This window comes from Triticum aestivum, chromosome 7A (genome assembly GCF_018294505.1).
Source record: "Triticum aestivum cultivar Chinese Spring chromosome 7A, IWGSC CS RefSeq v2.1, whole genome shotgun sequence".
Lineage (NCBI taxonomy): Eukaryota > Viridiplantae > Streptophyta > Magnoliopsida > Poales > Poaceae > Triticum > Triticum aestivum.
Genome location: NC_057812.1, coordinates 303,876,573 through 303,899,050, shown reverse-complemented (window position 1 = coordinate 303,899,050; position 22,478 = coordinate 303,876,573). Strand labels below are relative to the sequence as shown.

Here is a 22,478-nt window from a genome sequence, read left to right as displayed (position 1 = left end):
CGCCGGTTCACTCTAAAGTATGTTGATTACAACAAATTATCTATAGAAAAAATATTATTCATCTCTCCCGTTGCAACGCACGGGCTCTTTTGCTAGTAATAAAGCACGGGTTGACTCCGTGGGTTCACCGTCACAATGCACTTTCTTCCCGTAAATTTACGCTTTCAGTTTGAATTTTAAAACTTATTCGAAGCGGTACTAAAATTTGTACGTGCAACTCAATTAACTGGTACGTTCTCGTTTAGCTGGGCTGCAATACAGTTGGGCCTTGGCCCGTCTCTTTATTCTGACCGGACGTCTCTACGTTTCGTTATAAAAGAACGTTTTATCCAAACGCTCAGCGGACGGAGCTGTGGCAGAAGAGGCGGCGTGACGGAGCAGAAGGGGCGGCGCGACGGAGCAGGAGAAGATGGTGCGGCGCGGCGGGACCAGCTGCTGCTGCCCCCATGCGCCGTCGCCGTGGGAGGACCTCGTTGGCGCCGCGAAGGGGGCACAGCTCAGGTTGGGTACGCCGTCGGCCATCGCCGGCGGCGAGCACGCTCCACTGTGACATGTCCGCCACAGCCAGTCCTCTCCCGCCTCCCCCGATGTAACCTTCTCAACCTCTGCTTCCGTGTATGATTTGGATGGAATTGCAGTCTCCTTGTCCAACACAAATCGATTTGTATGGATTGCAGTCCGTGTCCTTGTCCAACGCAAATCAATGGAGCTGCCGACCCAGATTGTTGTTGGCTGCTATAAGAAGGGAGGGTCCTCGGCTCGAATCTCCATCAGGTCAGTTTTGGACGAAGCATCCAATGTCGACACCGAGTTCGCCGCAGGAAGAAGCGCCGATTTCGCCGGAGGTAGAAGAAGCGCCGAGTTCGGCGAAGGTAGAAGAACAGCCGTCGAGCTGTCCAATGCCGCCTGCGTCGGCTACAGCCTAAGTATGTATACCCTTGACCCCTGTTTTGACTTATTTTTCTGTCCCCTGTTTCTCTGTGTATGCATCGACACATATGTGAGCCCTGGTACATGTACAAAGCTGGCTACTGGTTACCTGTTGGATTGATCCTTCTGGTCGAAAAGTAGATTGCTTAAAAGTAATCAACTGGCTTCAGAGCAGAAGAAATAGATCGACCAGCTTGCAAGCCAAATCATTTAGTAAGCCTCGTGTAATGCAGATTGTTGTGTGTAGCTACATAGCAATCTATTCAGACTTATCTATTGAATGGTTCTGATTTGGTGTGAACTCAGGTGTAGTTTGTGGTTTATAGCTAAGTGTGTTTAACTTATGAATTTTTACATGTAACTAAAATGGCTCCTGGCATCCTTTTTGGTTGCTTCATTCATGATTTGCATCTTTGATTCTTTTTTCAGGACCTTAAGATCAGCGATGAACATACGTCGAGCCGTCCAATATTTCCTGTGGCAGCAACACCAGAGGTATGTATCCCCTTGAAAGATAATCAGTTCATAGAGCCTCTGTTTGAGTTTATTGTTTCTGAATTGTTGTCCCTGTTTCATGTTCACTAGAGAAACAAAAAGGTTACAAATTCATCTAATTTCAATCATCATGAAGAGGGGAACAAGTGATATGTATTCAAATTTGTGGTCTTTCATCTGCCTATGATCTTTCTGGAGTACAGACATTCTTTTTCATATGCCTGCTATAAAACTAACAGTTTTCTGGAGGTATTATTATCTGGGTGAAAAGAAAAAAAAGCACCCATTATGGTGAATTGCATTCAGCCAGTAATCCCAGAACAAAAAAATAACCACCCTGTCGATAACTCGGCCAAACATTTGTAGGAAATCGTAGTCTACCCTCTAATTCCTCTGCCTATTCTGTGGTGCCTCTGTTTCAACTGATCTAACGGTTGGAGGTTTACATTTTATTTTTGTTGTGACTGCAGAAAATAGATGACATCACTGAACTGAACATTGCAGAGGATTTTGATAACCGACCTTCCAAAAAGGCAAAAATTTCTGAATCAGGTGTTCTGGAACCATCACCTGTGTCACCAACTATGAAAACATCTTCTCCAGGTTCAGAGTGTTTTGAATCGATCGTGCCGGTATCAGATAATCAGATGAATCATGATACACTACCATCACCTCCATCCCCATCTAGCTCGACAATATCTCATGTTTCTCTATTGCATGATGTTAAGGAACCAGATTCACATAAAGAGATCAAAGTTGATGAGACATATGATTATCTCCCACAAGGTATTTGCTTAATTTATTACGTGTGCTTTCGTGTACAATATATTCTTAAATTATTTGATTTTCTGCAGACTATACATTGACCGACCATGATCTATGTGCTCATATAGCAATAGAATCATCTTTCAGAAAACAATTGCTGGTTCAGATAGATGGAAGTTCTGTCTTGCAACATCAATTGATGTGCCTGCTAGATGAAAAAGAGTGGGTAAATGATGATGTAAGTACCCTTACTCAAACAGGAAAAAGTTTCTAATCACTAATATCAATTAGTAATGTATTTTTTTAATTCTTGATTATAGGTGATCAATGCATATATATGTTGTATAAAGGACCAAATACATCTCCAGAATGATAATAAAGTATATTTTGAGAGTCCATTTGTTACCTCACTATTTAAACGAGATGGCACCATTGGAATACAAGAAGATAGTGCCTTCATGACAGAGACTGTCCTTGAATATATGCAGCATGACATGGTAATATCCATATTCATACTTTACACGTTCTAGGTTTCATACATTTCATTTACTATTTTCCTAATTATCTTTATTACAGATTAAACTTCCAATAAATGCCAATAACACACATTGGTATTTAGCTGTTGTGAATACAAAAAAAATGTGAGGTTCAAGTACTAGACTCATTGTGCTGGAATTCTGACAGAGATGATCTCGCTAATACGGTTAGTTACAACACGATTTTTAATATACTTTGCTAATGTGTATCATTTCTTCTTACCACTATTTTATTTTTAGCTACGAGGAATACAATTTCATTTGGACCTTCTTAAAAGTCAAAAGTTGGTAAGTGACGATTGGAAAGACGTTGATCTTACTGAATGGAAGATCACAGAACAATTACAAAAGGCAATTCAAAAAGATAGCTCTTCATGTGGTTTATTTATGGTTAAATTTATGGAATTTTTTACCGGATGTGCACTATCCTACCCAATTACACAGGTATATTTTTTTAAATAAAAAGTATGTTACTCGTACAAAAAGTACTTTTGAAATATACTAATAATTGTTCGTGTTGCACAGGAAATGATTACTTCTTTTAGATTTAAGTTAGCCAGCATACTATTATGTTGGAAAACAAACACGGCAGCAATGACTACAATCGTTGAAGAAAGTGACGATGACAGCAAGGGGGATCCTGATGATGTTCAAATATTGGAAAGTTTAGATGATATAAAAAAACAAAAACAAAAAACCCGTTATCTGTTGAAAACAAATACAGATCACTAATATCAATTCTTTCTAATATGACCTTACATGAGTTAACAGCTGGACTTTGTAGTTTCATTAAATCAATCAATTACACCGAGATTTTAGAGTAAGTCATTTTAAATTAGTATTGCAACTGTATAGTATCTGAATTGTTTTCTTAATGGTTTATTTTCTTAATTTGTATGATTATCAGGAAAGTATGGATTCAGAGTTCAAAACCATATCCAATAAGCTTGTCTCTTAGAAAACTACAAGGAATGCTAAAGGATGATTTACCCATGGACCGAGATTGCTTTAACTTGATCGTATGAAAGATTATGTTGGATGACATCCAAACATAAAAAAAAAGCAATTGATGGCAAAGCATTATCTGGACATGAAATCTTGGGTAAGTTTTTATATTCGTTATATACTTTTTTATATTCTAATTTTTTATTATCTTTCTAACCAATAATTTCATATACTAGATGACTACTGATTTTGGAAGGCACCCAGATTTCCGTAAAAAGTTAGATGTGGAGCAACTAGCAAATTTTGTTCGTAGTTGGCCCGGTATCAAATATAATGTTTCAACATGCAAATCGGTAAGAGCACTTTTGTATATTTTAGAACAATTTTTTATTATTGCATCTAATATCTAGCCTATTTCAGATCCATATCCCAGTATAATCCATTGATGAATTCATTCTATTCACATTGGACCAAGATACAAGAACAGTATACATTTTGGACCCTACTCCTTTTAATCCAATATACCGATACAACCCACTCGCAAAATATTTGAAAAAAATTATATGGATTAACGAACACTTACCGAAAGCAATGTCAAAAGCATGCCCTGGGTCTAGATGGAACGAGGATACTCTCCTATGGCATCATAAAATCCTAGATGATATTCCAGTTTACAACAGGTATTTTTCAGAAGATGAATACTATATATTGATTATTTGTTGATTTGATTATGTAGAGAATATTAATAAATTATATTTGTATTCTTATATAAGGGAACTGTCTGGTTATCTTGTTCCCCTATTCATGTCCACATGGGAAGATGAAAGACAACATTTGCCATTTTTAAAGGTAAATATTGCAACCGTGTAGATATTTGCTTTTATGATTATTATACATCTAATGCTGATGTCATTCTTTTACAAAAAAAATGAATGAATAGGATGGATATGAACTCAGAAAACTAACTTTGGGCCAAGTGCTAACATTCAAGGACAATGAATGTGAAGATAACATGCCTGCTGGTGTATTGGAATTCATCAATTGCATTAGGAAAATCCAAAATTAAATTGGTATGTCAAATAGTATCAATTCATCTCAAAATATCAAATGACTCAAATATCTGATTCCAATATGCTAACCTTGTTTTCCTATCAATATGATTGTGTAGGGAGCTCAATCGGTGGAAGGTGATTTGTCAGAGAGAATTCTTGCAGCCAACAATTAATAGACAATGAGCAGGGAGACAATGACAATTAATAATAGATTTTGGTTTCTACTTAAGATATCGCTTACATATATGTAGAAAAAATTTGGAGCTTGCTGGGATATAATTTTTTTTGGGGTTACCAATTATAAGCGATGATGGAGTGCTTCAATATTTGATGTTTGGGGGTTCAAACATGACAATACTGTGTAAATCACAAATAATACAGAATCATGTACCGTGTTGATCAATAATTATTTTATAGTTTGTTTCTATTGATTTTATTTGGCTTCAAGTTTTTGGGGTTACCAATTATAAGAGATGATGGAGTGCTTCAAAATTTGATGTTTGCGGGTTCAGACATGACAATAATGTGGAAATCACAAATAGTACAGAATCGTGTACTGTGTTGATCAATAATTATTTAATAGCTTCACTGTAGAGTGTACATAATCCTTTGTATTTCCCTCTAACGTCACTGTAGAGTGTACGCATTTTTTCGAAAATCTATGTCCTTTTTTCTATTATATTTTCCATCAAGACAAAGATCCTTGAATGATATATATTGCATGGTCTGTATTTCCCTCTAACGTCACTGTAGAGTGTACGTACATGTATGGTGTTGATGAAAAAATAAACGTTTTGGATTAGTATATTTATACTTAATTCTCAAGAGCTAAACGAGAATATGTTCATAAAAACACGTAATTTAAGCAGGCTACGGAGTTTAGCAGGCTTGATCTAACTTCAGCTAAAAAAAAACCCACATAATTTTGGTTCAAATCCTGACTCTACAATAAATCCCGGCTCTTTGCTTCGGAGCGTGACGTGCATGATCAATCCATCTAAGCCAAATAGGAGAACAAAAATTACCGTCCAATTTCAAAAGAAATAAACCACGAAGATATTACAACTCAATAAGTTAGATAGCAATTTCAACTGAGAAGTATAGGTATTTCTCAAAAAGAATGCAACCGCAAAAATTATCTCACTCTCCACAACAACAGAACTGTGCTCGCCGCACATGAAAAAATGAGAATAAAAAAACAAGACCCGTAGCTGAAAAGTGCATAAGTTGAGCAGTCCGAATCCTACTGGGTGACATGGAAAGTGCAAGCCAATGCATGTCCGACTCCTACTGGATACATGAGTCCATGGAAAGTGTAAGTCTGACTCCTACTGGGTACAGGACTCCACATCCTATTTAGATAGATACATGTACAATCCCCTTAATCCAATCTATCCCTAATAATAAAGTACAGATTGACTCCGTGGGTTCACCGTCATCTATTTTTTTTGAGTTGGCTTTGTCGAGGTAAAGATACATTAAAAAGAAGCAACAAAAAACAAATAGCAGGCGCGCTGGGATCCGATCCATGAAAAACTGGGTGGAGTCACAATGTGCTAACCATCAAGACAAAGATCCTTGAATGATATATATTGCATGGTCTGTATTTCCCTCTAACGTCACTGTAGAGTGTACGTACATGTATGGTGTTGATGAAAAAATAAACGTTTTGGATTAGTATATTTATACTTAATTCTCAAGAGCTAAACGAGAATATGTTCATAAAAACACGTAATTTAAGCAGGCTACGGAGTTTAGCAGGCTTGATCTAACTTCAGCTAAAAAAAACCCACATAATTTTGGTTCAAATCCTGACTCTACAATAAATCCCGGCTCTTTGCTTCGGAGCGTGACGTGCATGATCAATCCATCTAAGCCAAATAGGAGAACAAAAATTACCGTCCAATTTCAAAAGAAATAAACCACGAAGATATTACAACTCAATAAGTTAGATAGCAATTTCAACTGAGAAGTATAGGTATTTCTCAAAAAGAATGCAACCGCAAAAATTATCTCACTCTCCACAACAACAGAACTGTGCTCGCCGCACATGAAAAAATGAGAATAAAAAAACAAGACCCGTAGCTGAAAAGTGCATAAGTTGAGCAGTCCGAATCCTACTGGGTGACATGGAAAGTGCAAGCCAATGCATGTCCGACTCCTACTGGATACATGAGTCCATGGAAAGTGTAAGTCTGACTCCTACTGGGTACAGGACTCCACATCCTATTTAGATAGATACATGTACAATCCCCTTAATCCAATCTATCCCTAATAATAAAGTACAGATTGACTCCGTGGGTTCACCGTCATCTATTTTTTTTTGAGTTGGCTTTGTCGAGGTAAAGATACATTAAAAAGAAGCAACAAAAAACAAATAGCAGGCGCGCTGGGATCCGATCCATGAAAAACTGGTGGAGTCACAATGTGCTAACCATCAAGACAAAGATCCTTGAATGATATATATTGCATGGTCTGTATTTCCCTCTAACGTCACTGTAGAGTGTACGTACATGTATGGTGTTGATGAAAAAATAAACGTTTTGGATTAGTATATTTATACTTAATTCTCAAGAGCTAAACGAGAATATGTTCATAAAAACACGTAATTTAAGCAGGCTACGGAGTTTAGCAGGCTTGATCTAACTTCAGCTAAAAAAACCCACATAATTTTGGTTCAAATCCTGACTCTACAATAAATCCCGGCTCTTTGCTTCGGAGCGTGACGTGCATGATCAATCCATCTAAGCCAAATAGGAGAACAAAAATTACCGTCCAATTTCAAAAGAAATAAACCACGAAGATATTACAACTCAATAAGTTAGATAGCAATTTCAACTGAGAAGTATAGGTATTTCTCAAAAAGAATGCAACCGCAAAAATTATCTCACTCTCCACAACAACAGAACTGTGCTCGCCGCACATGAAAAAATGAGAATAAAAAAACAAGACCCGTAGCTAAAAAGTGCATAAGTTGAGCAGTCCGAATCCTACTGGGTGACATGGAAAGTGCAAGCCAATGCATGTCCGACTCCTACTGGATACATGAGTCCATGGAAAGTGTAAGTCTGACTCCTACTGGGTACAGGACTCCACATCCTATTTAGATAGATACATGTACAATCCCCTTAATCCAATCTATCCCTAATAATAAAGTACAGATTGACTCCGTGGGTTCACCGTCATCTATTTTTTTTAAGTTGGCTTTGTCGAGGTAAAGATACATTAAAAAGAAGCAACAAAAAACAAATAGCAGGCGCGCTGGGATCCGATCCATGAAAAACTGGGTGGAGTCACAATGTGCTAACCATCAAGACAAAGATCCTTGAATGATATATATTGCATGGTCTGTATTTCCCTCTAACGTCACTGTAGAGTGTACGTACATGTATGGTGTTGATGAAAAAATAAACGTTTTGGATTAGTATATTTATACTTAATTCTCAAGAGCTAAACGAGAATATGTTCATAAAAACACGTAATTTAAGCAGGCTACGGAGTTTAGCAGGCTTGATCTAACTTTAGCTAAAAAAAACCACATAATTTTGGTTCAAATCCTGACTCTACAATAAATCCCGACTCTTTGCTTCGGAGCGTGACGTGCATGATCAATCCATCTAAGCCAAATAGGAGAACAAAAAAAAATGCAACCGCAAAAATTATCTCACTCTCCACAACAACGGAACTGTGCTCGCCGCACATGAAAAAATGAGAATAAAAAAACAAGACCCGTAGCTGAAAAGTGCATAAGTTGAGCAGTCCGAATCCTACTGGGTGACATGGAAAGTGCAAGCCAATGCATGTCCGACTTCTACTGGGTACATGAGTCCATGGAAAGTGTAAGTCTGACTCCTACTGGGTACAGGACTCCACATCCTATTTAGATAGATACATGTACAATCCCCTTAATCCAATCTATCCCTAATAATAAAGTATAGATTGACTCCGTGGGTTCACCGTCATCTATTTTTTTTAGTTGGCTTTGTCGAGGTAAAGATACATTAAAAGAGAAGCAACAAAAAACAAATAGCAGGCGCGCTGGGATTCGATCCATGGAAAACTGGGTGGAGTCACAATGTGCTAACCAGCTCGGCTAGGTTGGCATACATATAATTCAATGACAAGTTGACTAATTTGCCCACAAAACTATTTCTTTCATCTGTATAGGGCTGAAGTTTATCAATTTTTCGGTGATTCCCTACATAGGCCGCTGGGCCTGCGTCGTGCCTTCCTTATATATCGATTTGGGAGCAGCATGCAGCATCGATCAACGATTCGTTCTTATATCGTTCTTCCATCAAATAGTCCCAGCCGTAGAAATCAAACAAGCAGAGGGCAAAAAGAGGGATTGGTGTCCGGACGGATGCTCCGGCGGCTGCCGGTGATGCAACGAGGCGGATGTGCTGCCGCCGCAGCAGGTGAGCGGCAGACAGAGGTCAATGGCTGCCAGCGGGTTAGAAGTGCAAGACAGAGAGGGAGGCGTCTCAGGGGGACTCATCATATTGTGTTGGTCGACTGTATTGGATCGGATTGCTTCTAATCGATCCATTAACAAACATAACCAACTACAACGCTTTCTCATATGTGAGATCGATTAATTTTAATTTGTTCATTTGTTGGAGATGTACTTTAAGGCTAGAGGGACATCAAGCTTGGAGACAATGACTTAGATACTTGCACTGTATAGAGGCTTCCTTTATTGGACAAAAATGACTACCGTGTATGCTTTTATAAAATTAGGCCATGTTAACATGTACTCCCTCCGTTCCTAAATATAAGTCTTTTTACAGATTTATATATAAACTACATACGGAGTAAAATGAACAAATCTACACTCTAAAATATGTCTGTATATGTCTGTATGTAGTCTATATTAAACTCTTTAAAAATACATATTTATTTATAAATGAAGGGAGTAGCCATTTTAGTCTTAGTTGCCTTTTAAAAGTCCTTATCTAATTTTAGCATATAATTTCAAAAAAAAAGTATCTCTACTACATCTCCATAACTATTCTTCAGTCTTGGACAACATATTCATTTAGTTGGAGGATGCAGCCATGCGGGGATAATAGTTTTTCACCCATTGCAACGCACGGGCATATTTGCTAGTAAATATCAAGTCTTTGGTCAATTTCTTCTTAACAAGTCAGCTTTCAACATGCCGGACAGCCCGTGCTACAACTGAGGTAATTTCTTCTCAACAAGTCAGCTTTCCACATCGCCGGACAGCCCGTGCTACAACTGAGGTACGCATGATCTCATCCCAAGTAAAATTCAAATGATCCTTCATATGTGTCTTCAAATATAGCTGTCATCATCATTACCTTGCCGTGTACGGACAATCTGCACTCTTTACATGCCAAGTTAAATGTTATTCAAATAGTATGATATGGCCAGCGTACTAACTTCAGTCTGACAAAACCCTTCTAATGAACTACCGTATACAAACTTTGATGCAGGCAAGCCATGGATGCAAAGGAGAAAAGAAGAAAAAGAGATAGAGAGCGATATGAACGGATGACCAATGAAGAAAGGCAGGAGAAACTGAAAAATGCTAAGGAACAAAAAAGAAAGAGAGATCAAGAGCGGTATAAAGAGCGGAATGAACGCATGACCGATGAAGAAAGGCAAGAGAAACTCAAAAACGCCGTGAGGCCTATCATCAAAAGAAAGATTCAGGGAAGATAGCAGAACAGAAGGCAGCACAATACACACAAGAAAAACAAAAAAAATGCAAACATGCAGCTAGAACAAAAGAAAGCAAGAGTAGAACAAAGAAAAGCTCGCCGTCAAATGGAACGCAACACACCATCCAAAGATTCGCTTGCAATGGAGAACCCTGAATATGTCGCAACCGAACAAGAGGTTAGTACTTCTACATTTGCTGTAAAACACAGGGATCATGTGGCAGCAGGAAAAAGGCAAACATTGCTACACCATCGTAATGAACAATTCATAAGAAGATGGAGGCAAACTGTTTCCATATCATCAAAAGAAGATGCATCCATGACAGAAAACACCGACGAAAACAAAGAACCTCTGGAGCAACCACAAGTCATGACTTACGGTAATAATCTCAAGTTTATATAATACTCGCACTCTAAGTAAATATAAATCTATCTGTACAACTCACCATCTCTTCTGGACAGACATCCCCTCCTCAATGTTTCCAAGCATCAGAGAAACAGATGATCCAACATAACCAATATACAATGATGATCACGGTAAAGTGGCGCTCTGGCCAGACATACCCTCCTCAATGCTTCCAGCAATCAAAGAAGTGGATGCACAAATAATATCATTCTGCAATGATAACCACGGTAAGGTTATAAATTACATATAAATACTTTTATATACAAACATTTTATGTTCATAACAATAAAAAATTATTACACAGGTAATGATGGAATCATATATGAGCAAGAAGCAACCATTAAGGAAATAGATGCTGCAACAAAATCAATCTACAACGAGGATCATGGTAAGGTTATCAATTTCATATATGTTTTTACACAATAAAAATAATATATATATATATATATATATATTATATATATGCAAAACACAGGTAATGATGGAGTCATATTTGAAGAAGACACAGACGAAGATGAATACATGTTCACCGGTGAAGGTATGCTTCATACAATTAAAATAAATTTGCAACATTACAATACTACTTACCAAATTAAATATGTTGTATATCAAATCAGAGTGGGACAGAGAAGTGGAAATTGAAATCATAGAAGGCGAGGAAGACCTCAACCCGGATCCATATGATCTCGTCTACAGCAACATACCAACAAGCACAAACATGCTCGAAAAAGAAAAAGATTGCGATTTCTGCCATGCAACCAAATTCAAGTATGAAAGTCCGGGATTATGCTGCAAAAAAGGACAGATAAGACTAGCCAATCCAAATACACCACCGGGACTCATGAGACTTTGGACAAGCAACGACTCTGATGCAAGACATTTTCGGCAAAATATCAGATTCTTCAATGGGCACTTCTCGTTTACTACACTATACTGCCAGCTCGACAGAGATACAACAGACATGCAAACGGCCGGTATTTACACCTTTCGAGCACATGGTCAAATATATCACAACATACACTCAGATCCAAAGCATCTGGAACTATACTTCTACGACGATGATCCAAGCTTAGAGCATCGATACCGCCGTTGCCGTGAGGAAATGTACGAGCAAGACAAGCATGTGATTGCAATAATAACAGACATCCTATGCGGTAACCCGTACTCTCAACAGTTTAGGAGTTTGGGACAAGCCCAAAACCTTGAGGACTACAGACTGATCTTGAACCTTGACCAGAGATTGGACCAAAGAACATACAACGAGCCAATCAATTCAGAGGTAGCTGCAGTGTGGATTGAAGGAAATCAAAGAAGAGATACTTATGACAGAAATGTAATATTACATGGGAACAACAACGAAAAAGAGCACATTCGATCATATTACGGGTGCTATGATCCGTTATCGTATCCTTTATTCTTCCCAAGAGCTGAACTAGGTTGGCATAGGAAAATCCCGAAGAGGGAAACACGAGAGGAAGATATTGATGCTGAAAATATCAGTAATGACGATGACCCAGGTAAAAAAAATTCAAATACTATTACATTAAAATTCAATTTTCATATACTACCACCTATGCAACTAACTATTTATGTTGCAATATTTGCACAGATTCGGACAGTGGCCTATGGGTAACAATGAAAGAATACTACTGCTATAAATTCCATACACGACCAGGCATATTCAACCCAATTTTGCATGGCGGACGCCTATTCCAGCAGTTCGCTGTAGATACATACATCAAGATTGAAAGCTCCAGACTGGATTACATCTGGCATAATCAAAAGAAAATAAGGGCTGACCTATACCAAGGCCTTCTAGACAGCATTCAAGCTGGAGAACAGAATGGAGATGCGGTCGAAAAACGAAGAGTACTTGCCTCATCATTTATTGGAGGGCCACGAGATAGACTTCGTCGGTATCTCAACACTATGGCTTTAGTAAGAAAATATGGAAAGCCAGACGTATTCCTAACAATGACCTGCAACCCCAACTGGGAGGAGATCACACGTGAACTAGAGACTGGACAAACACCACAAGATCGCCCAGACATTGTTGTTCGTGTTTTTAGGGCGAAGCTACAAGAAATGAAGCAACAACTATTCAAGAAGAGCATTCTTGGAAAGGTTCAGGCATATACATATGTCGTAGAGTTCCAAAAGAGGGGATTACCCCATGCTCACTTTTTGCTCATCATGACTGGAAAATACAAGTACACATGTCCAGAGCAGTATGACAGAATCATCTCCGCCGAGCTCCCTAACAAGCTCAAGTACCCAGAACTATACAAAATGGTAATCAAACATATGATGCATGGTCCTTGCGGTGCATTGAACAAATTGTGTCCATGCACAAAGAATCGTCCGTCATGCAAGAATAATTATCCAAGGCCATTTAACGAAACTACGATTCAAGGCAAGGACTCCTACCCAATATATAGGAGACGCGACGACGGCCGGACTGAAATGGTCCGAAATTGCATATTAGATAACAGGTGGGTGGTTCCTTACAATCCCTATCTGTTAAGGATGTTCAACTGCCACATAAATGTTGAGATATGCTCAAGCATTAAAGCCATTAAGTACCTCTTCAAATACATCTACAAGGGCCACGACCGAGCATCTGTATCTGTAACTGACAAAGTAGAGGAAGTCGAAATCGACGAGATTAAGCAGTACAGAGACGCCCGGTGGGTGACACCTCCTGAGGCACTGTGGAGAATATATGGCTTCGAACTAAGCAAAATGCACCCACCAGTCTTGCAACTGCAGCTGCATCTCCCAAATATGCACATGGTTTCATATCATGCCAAGGAGAAATTAAATAATGTTATCGACCGTGAAGGCACGGAAAGATCAATGCTGACTGCGTACTTTGAAGCAAACAGCTCACACCAGAAAGCACGAGGCATACTATATAGAGATTTTCCGGAACATTATACGTGGCAGAGTCAGGGGAAGTTTTGGCAACCGAGGAAGCAAGCCGCTGTGTTCCAGGTTGGCAGGATAGTCGCAGCACACCCGGCCGAAGGAGAACGATACTATCTTCGAGTCCTCCTAAACCACGTGACAGGCGCCACCAGCTACGAAGACCTACGAACAGTTGATGGACAAGTAATGCCAACCTTTCGTGAAGCTGCAGAAAAAAGAGGGCTCATTGAGGCAGATAGCACATTGGACGACTGCATGACAGAAGCGGAGTTGTTTAGAATGCCATCATCGCTACGAAGGCTATTTGCGACAATCTTGGTTTTTTGCGAACCCAGCGATGTACGTAGCCTCTGGAACAAGCACCTTGAGGCAATGTCAGAGGACTACAGCAGAAATTGCAAATGCAAGCACACAGTCGAACAGATGGTTCTGAAAAATATCAAAGACATGTTGCACTCAATGGGAAAAGACATAGAATCGTTTCCTCTTCCAGAGATCGACCAACAGCATGAGACGACAGACGACATACCGAGGGAGATCATCGAGGAGACCTCCATCGAGGTGGACCCTGAGGACGCATCTTTTCATAAGAACCTAAACAACGAGCAAAGGGAGGCCTACGACGAAATCCTAGCCACAATTGACCGCCAAAGAGGAGGTATATTCTTTGTTGATGGACCTGGAGGCACGGGAAAGACATTTCTTTACAGGGCGCTCTTGGCCACAATACGCGGACAAGGTAAGATTGCTGTGGCGACAGCCACTTCAGGTGTTGCTGCTTCCATAATGCCCGGAGGGAGGACTGCACACTCGAGGTTCAAGATTCCACTAAAAATAGACGACGGGGATATTTGTGGATTCACCAAACAGAGTGGGACAGCCAAGCTACTCAAAGCAGCATCACTGATAATCTGGGATGAAGCATCCATGACCAAGAGGCAGACAGTGGAGGCGTTAGACAAAAGCATGCGGGACATAATGGACAGACCAGACCTTCCATTTGGTGGAAAAACAATAGTATTTGGAGGCGATTTTAGGCAAGTACTACCTGTTGTTCAAAAGGGAACAAGAGCCCAGACAGTAGATGCATCACTACGCAGGTCCGAGCTCTGGAGTTCAATGAGTCAACTGAAGCTCGTGCGCAACATGAGGGCTCAAAATGACAACTGGTTCGCGGAATACCTCCTACGCATTGGAAACGGAACAGAGGAGACAAATGAAGATGGTGAAATACAACTACCAACAAGTATATGTGTGGCAAATAAGACGGATGACAATGGCCTGGATATGCTCATCGACAGTGTCTACCAAACGGACAATGCTTCACTAAAAGATCCAAAGTACATCACGTCAAGAGCAATTCTATCAACAAGGAACGACTCCGTAGACAAGATCAACCTAAAAATGATTGATCGCTTCCAAGGGGAGGAGATGGTGTACCACAGCTTCGATTCGGTAGAAGACGACCCACATAACTACTATCCACCAGAATTCCTAAACACTCTCACCCCAAATGGACTGCCTCCACATATGTTGAAGCTCAAAATTAATTGCCCAATCATACTACTCAGGAACATCGACCCTGCTAATGGACTATGCAACGGCACGAGGTTGGTCGTGCGCGGATTTCAAAAAAATACAATTGACGCAGAGATTGTGGTGGGACAACACTCTGGAACGCGAGTTTTCCTGCCTAGGATACCATTATGCCCCTCTGACGATGACATGTTTCCGTTCAGTTTTAAGAGGAAACAGTTTCCAGTCAGACTCAGCTTTGCAATGACAATAAGCAAATCACAAGGGCAGACAATACCAAATGTCGGCATCTACCTGCCTGAGCCCGTTTTCTCACATGGTCAACTATATGTCGCACTATCCAGAGCAACCGCGACATCAAATATAAAGGTACTAACAGGTACACATGATGAGAGCAAGCAGCAGAAGAAAAAGAACAGCATAGACAACACATACACAAAGGGAGAAAAGAAAAAGAAAAAGGATAGGACCAGCACAAGCGGGACATATACGAAAAATATTGTCTACAAGGAAGTCCTAACCAAATAGGTAATACAACCTTTCAATTTCTTCTTCAAAATTTCAATTACTACTTGAAAGGATCATCGTCTAAGAAAAAATACAGTGTTTATATTTCAAATTACATTCTTCATTTTCTAACATTAAACATACTACTTGGATTCTACAGAAACATTGCAGCCAAGTGACAAATTCACAGTTAGAATTCAGAACTTAATCGTCTTCAAAGAGACAAGACTCATTTGTTTGTTAATTTTTTGTTCTATTTAGTGGATTCAGAAAGATGAAACCAGTATGCTGGCATCTACCAAAGAACCGTGGCATGTCTTTTTCATGGAAGTGGTGTGTGACCATGAATGCATCAATGAGGATTGCTATGTTCATTCTTTTGTTGTAGCAGACTACTGATATGATAGTCATATGTATATTATTTTAACCTCAGAAAGTAACCAAAAAAGATGTTCTAATACCTGGACTATTGCTACTGTCACAGTATCAAGCAAAGCATTGGAGGTATAGCTGTTTGACTTCATCCTTGTTAGCTTTGCTTCAATGTATACCAAAGTTTTCGCACAAATCACAATTACAGTTGAATCCAAAACCTAAATAAGCAAAGTGTCAACAATTAGAATACCATAACTACTAAGTACCATAACAATGATGAGAAAATATGACAATAAATTCTAAGAAATCCTGATAAACAAACCTCCCATTTAGTCAGTGTAAAAAGGGGATAAATCCTTAGGGTCCTGCTTGTACTGGGATCAACCATACGGATTACATCGAGACCAATCTGCAGTATGAAAAGATAAATTATCAAATTGGTATAGAAAACACTTGCTCTTTACATTCTAGCAACCACTAATTTTACATCCACATAAACAATTAATCCTCGACATTTTGAAACCAACACCAGAATTGAGACTAAACAAGCGATAACATACTTGACTAAAGGAAACCACATCGTTTTGCAGAGCTGGCATTCTCTGATGGAATAAACTAATTCGCCGGAGAAAATCACAACCTGAACAAGATTAAACTACGCGTGCGTGTAGTTGCAGATTGGCCTTCTGAATGTGACTTGTGTACCTCTAGATCAATCTTAAAATGGAGAATGATACAGTATTCATTTGCACAGAGAGTGGCTCTAAGTTGCTGTTAATGGAAATTTCAGAAAGAAAAAAACTGTTAATAAACACTCAAAGGCCAAAAGTCCTCACTCACCTCAGTTTCAGTCAGATCTGAAAACCACCGGGGAGTGTGGCACCGAAGCAGATAATAAGCTCCTTAACAGGACGCGAGGCTTCCTCGCGGTGTCACGGTAGCCAGAGCAATGGCTCGGCGCCTCGACCAGCCACCCAAGAAACGCCCCCGAAAACACCAAAGCCGCCGCCGCCGCGAACAGGAAGGACCCCAGACGATGCTCGCCGCCGGAGACGGGGGAGACGCGGCGGTCGGCTTCGGCGGCGGCGGGCGGCGCCTGAAGGGTGCGGAGCACGCAGAGAGCTGAGGCGGCCACGCGGACGCGGTGGAAAACGCGGGTGCCGGAAGGGGAGCACGGGGCCGTGTGCGGCGGCTGCGGCGGGGACGAGGAGAGAAAGGCCGGGTCGGAGCGGAGGAGGGCCAGGAGATTCTTCAGGGAGGCCGAGTTGAAGGAGAGGCGCGGCGAAGCGGCGGTGAGCGCCGTGGAGGAGCAGGTTGACGCGGAGGAGGCGGGGGTGGGGGAGGAGGAGCGCGTCTTCACACAGGACAAAGGAGACGGATGGAGTGGCCACGGTTACCGTCGCTTTTTTTTTTTTGAGGGTAACCGTGGGCTTTTTCTTTTAAAGGCTCTAAGGCCTGAGCTAGCTGCTACCAAAATAACACAAACACTCTCAATGGACCATAGTTTCAAAAAAAAAAATCTCAATGGACCAAACATAAAGGTAGTGCTAAATAAATAAGACATGAAATATAATATTCCAAAAAAAATTCACCATAAAAAATTACAATTTTAAAAATATTCTCGAAAATCTAAAAAACATACTCAAAGAAATAAAATATCGTGTTTTACTGAAAAAAAAAAGTTGATACTTTTTAATAGGATGAAATGAAAATTAGGAGCTCAATAGGTCATCACAAACATTGTTAGGATAAGTCCAAATTACAGTCCAAAAAGAAATACTCGGTGTAACCTTATTTCTAATGTTTAAACAATTGGATTACAAAAGTATAAAAATTACCAAACAGAAATGCCAACAAAATTACACATATAAAGATAATTTAAAAATATTTCAACAAATATGTTCATGCTTTTTTAAAAACACTTAAAAAGCACCCAAAAAAGCACTACTAACTACAAAAAAATTCAAAATGTAAAATAAAAATAATTAATTTACATAAAAATATTTCATAGAGAAATGTGCCGATTTACATAATTTTTTATACTACTCTTCAAAAGGTTTTACATTTTTTATGAAAATATTAAGTTTTAATAAAAACAAGGAAATTTCCATGTTCAAAATTTATTTAAATGAGATATATAAAGTGGCAAAAAAGTACCCATGAAGCAAGTCTATGTTCGTGCTATTTTAAAAACACTTAAAAATCACCCAAAAAAGAACTACTAACTACAAAAAATATTTCAAAATGTAAAATAGAAATAATTAATTTACATAAAAATATTTCATAGAAAAATGTGCCGATTTACATAATTTTTTATACTACTATTCAAAAGGTTTTACATTTTTAATAAAAACAAGGAAATTTTCACGTTCAAAATATATTTAAATGAGATATATAAAGTGATAAAAAAGTACCCATGAAGCAAGTCATGTCACATTTATTGCCCGATGCAACGCACGGGCATTTGTACCACGCACCGGCACGAGGTCGAGGCCACGTAATCGGTGGACTTTCGGAAGAGAGCGCCTGTTGACACGAATCAACCAACCAATCTAGCTAGAGCTAATTAGTACCACCTCGTTTATATTACGATTTTGTCTATACGAACCATAAAAATGTATTATGACTGGGCGAAAGCGTATTGTGACGGTGAACCCACAGAGTCAATCCGTGCTTTATTATTAGGGATTATAGATAATAAAGCACGGATTGACTCCGTGGGTTCACCGTCACAATACGCTTTCTTCTCATGAATTTACACTTTCAGTTTTTTTTCTGTAACACATCTATATTTATTTACCATATCCAAAGTGGAACTAATCTATCTGTATATATCCCGGCTGCGTTGTTGTTTTCCCCCGCCGATCCGAGAGCCCCTTGTCGCCCCGCCGCCTTCGCGCTCGGCCTCGCCATAGGCTGCCGCGCCGCCGGACCTCCACGCCTCGCACCCCTCTCCCTGCTCTCCCTCTTCTCCATTTCCTTCCCCTCTGTTTCTCTCTCTCACACAAGGACTGCCTCTCACTTCTTCTACAGGAGCAGCCATGGCCAACGACTAACGCCGCCTCGCCCGGATCAGGCCGGAATCGACCTCCTGCAGCCGGATCCGCGCCATCCGGACCTCGCCAGCCTTCCTCCCCGTCTTCATCGCGATCCATCACCGGGCCCGAAGACAATCCCATTATGTAGCAGCAACCGCTGCCGCCGCCGCCAGCAGCAGCAGCAATAGGCGCGGCCGAGATCGGCGGAGATGGGGGAGCATGCACGCGCTCCCCGACTCACCCCATCTGCGCGCACGTTCGCCATCGCAGGCGCCGGCGGCTACCGCGCCCCGGAGGTGCTGGACACATGGCAGCCCACGCTGAAGGCGGACGTCTACTCCCTGGGAGTGCTCCTACTGGAGCTCCTTACCTGCAAGTCCCCGACACACGCATCCATGCAGGACGATGTCGGCGGCGTGCTCGACCTGCCGTACGTCGTTGGTATAGTCGGTGGTGTGCGAGGAGTGGATGGCTGAGGTGTTTGACGTGGAGCTCGTGCGGCTGGGCGCCATCACCGATGAGGAGATGGCTGCGCTGCTGCAGGCACCCGTAGAGCTATGGGCATAGAGGCAGCAACTCGAAACACCATGGTTTGCACACAGCAGCACGACGCCACGGTCTGCATGCGGCATGACCAACTCCACTCAGATTAAAATTATGTAGCTGTATACGATCCTCCCTTTTGTTCAGGTTTCCATAATTTTTTTAGTTGAATTCAGTTGCAGATTCATTCAACTCATCTCCATTGCCACACACAGAAAGGCTCTGATTTTTATTTTTCTTCAGTTTAGTTCAGATTTTCATTATTCCAATTTTGATTTTGGTTCAGTTTTGGTCAGGTTTTCATTGTTTTTCAGTTGAATTCAGTTGCGGATTCATCCAACTCATCTCCATTGCCATGCATAGAAAGGCTTAGATTTGATTTTGGGTCAGTTTAGTTCAGATTTTCATTATTTTTCAACTGGGTTCAGTTTCACATTCATCCAACTCATCTATGAACACAATGATCAAGTGTCTCTCTGGTTGGTGAGGTGACCTGGGCAGTACTGTTTGAGATCGTTGGTGAGGGACTACTACGGCGAGCTCGGCCAGAGCAAAGATGACGGCAGGGTGAGATCAAGAACAGAAATTGAATGGTATGGCTCAGTACTATTGGGCTTGGCATTATTTTTCCAGCGAATTGTGAGTTTCTCTGAGATGAATTAAGTGCACCAAATATATGCATCTAAATTATTGTAATCTTTATCGTTATCCATTAGACTAAAAATTGATGTTCAAAACTGTCTTCCGAGAATAGTTTTAGTTGGTACAAGTTTCAGGCACCAAATACACAAGAATTATACTCCCTCTGTATCATAATAGATGTCGTTCTAGGAGCTCAACTCATTATGGTACAGAGGGAGTTTTTGCTAAATGAAAGGCATAAGCATGATCGGTTAAGCTAATTTAATTTTATGCTTAGAAACTAAATCACCTTCCACTCATTATTAGTGGTAATGGTTGTCTCCGTGTTTTTGTGTTATCAAATATGTGCCTAGGCCTCTATGTTAACCAATTCCAAAAGCATGCGTGAAAAAAATCTTGCTTGGACTTTTGAAGTTGTTCCCAGTGGAATGTTGGTTATAGATGCGACGCGCCGAGCTCCCGCAGCCGCAGCAGAGGAGCCGGAACTTGCAGCAACATCTACGACACCCTCCCAACGACTTGCAGGTAGGCCATATCATAGACGATGGCCCGACGACAACCACCAGTTATGCCCCTCTGCTCCTTGCCCTTCACGCTGGAATCAACAAGGCCACATAATCTTCAGTGTTTCACAATTATGGTCTGCTTCATGTTCTCTGATCAGGTTGTAATATGATAATTATTTATATGTAGAAATATTGAGTTTTTTAGGGAATGTTGATGATTTCTGCCGGAGATTATATTTCTACTTAATCATCAAACAAGGTGTTCGCTGGACGCAAGTATAACCTATCAAGTAAGGTGTTCGTGCGGTAGGTTACATCTTACACATTTTTTTCTGGTGAACTATTATCTACTCGAGGATAAATTATGGCTAACATGCATTTAATTATATTGTTGTCCGAAGGTGTATTCAAATGGAAATACAAGTTATGGCTACAATGCTGCCAACGGCTACTACGGCGTCTTTATGGCTTCTGGAATATTGAACAACAGGTTAGTGAAACAACAGTGAAAGGTTTTCTAAGATAATCCTATATCTCTAGAACTAAAAACCAATTAATAATGTTGAATGGCATTACTAGCTCTATATTTTGTTTGTCCTGCACAAATTTAGCACCTTCTGAGGTGTTGCCCAGAGCATGCTGTTGAACATGAAGGGTTAGAGCTAAGAAATACTTGCAGGCTGCCAATGTATTAATGGTTAGGCATTTTTGGATTTATCATGTTTACATGTTTACCAGGGTAACCATAGAGGCTTCATTGCATCATACCCGAAACTGAGATCTTTGGGACGGTGTCAGGTGCTACTAGACCAGTAGATACAATTAATGATTATCTGTCCATGCGGCTCTCACATCATCCTGTGCTAGCTCCTCGACTTGGACAATAACAATTGTTTATCAAGTCTACTGAGCCATCGCCATGTGATTGTTAGTAAATCAAGCATTCTTTTCAAGAATATTGTTCCAAGTACATGAGAATAATGTCCCGGGTTCAAGAAAATAGTAATTATCCATGTCAAATTTTAAAATATAAGATGCGTCTTTGGATAATAATTGCTCAAGGTAGCGGAATAAAACTTGCAATCACCATAAATCAGTCTCGATGTGCAACTTTTAGATGAAGTTAATAGTTTGTTACTTATTGGAGTAGCCATTTTTACTTACACAGTAGAAAGTAAGTGAAATGTGAAATCAACTGTTAAATCTGCTTTGTGTGCTTCTACTAAAGATGGAAAGTGAGAGATATTGCTACCTTGGTTCCATACAAGGCTTATTAGTCGGCTTGAACCCCTTCTTTTTCTTGCTAATTTGGACAGAACTCTTCAAGCTCTTCAAACGCCCATAAATCCTCCTCTCTCATCCGAGGACTGCAAGGAATCCTCGGTTGTTATACCCTAACCTCCCTATGTAATTCTTGGGTTCTCTATGCTAGGCGTGCGTCCTGTTGGTGCTGCTGCATGGATCGCGAGGGAGGATGATCCAGAGTTCCTGTGGTGGAGGGGTGGAATTGCTCTAGCGGGAGAAGGCCAGATGTGTCTTGCATTACTGCTGGGACGTCCCGGCGTGTCTCACATCGCAGCCATGGTG

The 22,478-nt window shown here is 40.4% G+C and overlaps 2 long non-coding RNA genes and 1 pseudogene across 3 annotated transcripts; 2 read left to right on the top strand and 1 right to left on the bottom strand.

Annotated features, from left to right (window-relative positions):
• Positions 1 to 330: 330 nt before the first annotated feature.
• Positions 331 to 5,150, top strand: LOC123153471 (uncharacterized). The gene is made up of 15 exons (XR_006476511.1): positions 331 to 589; positions 678 to 926; positions 1,360 to 1,425; positions 1,896 to 2,211; positions 2,280 to 2,428; positions 2,511 to 2,687; positions 2,767 to 2,893; positions 2,967 to 3,170; positions 3,252 to 3,546; positions 3,634 to 3,828; positions 3,908 to 4,024; positions 4,092 to 4,351; positions 4,445 to 4,520; positions 4,612 to 4,741; positions 4,840 to 5,150. It is a non-coding gene; the product is annotated as an uncharacterized lncRNA (long non-coding RNA).
• Positions 5,151 to 9,657: 4,507 nt separating this feature from the next.
• Positions 9,658 to 17,523, bottom strand: LOC123153457 (uncharacterized). Of its 2 annotated transcripts, none has more exons than XR_006476507.1 (5): positions 17,003 to 17,523; positions 16,485 to 16,571; positions 16,249 to 16,380; positions 10,857 to 11,026; positions 9,658 to 10,073 (listed from the first exon to the last, which is right to left on the bottom strand). It is a non-coding gene; the product is annotated as an uncharacterized lncRNA (long non-coding RNA). The 2 variants fall into 2 exon arrangements; XR_006476508.1 differs by having other exon boundaries at positions 9,658 to 10,066.
• A 1,886-nt stretch (positions 17,524 to 19,409) lies between these two features.
• On the top strand, positions 19,410 to 22,168 carry LOC123153311 (uncharacterized; annotated as a pseudogene).
• The last annotated feature ends 310 nt before the right edge of the window (positions 22,169 to 22,478 follow it).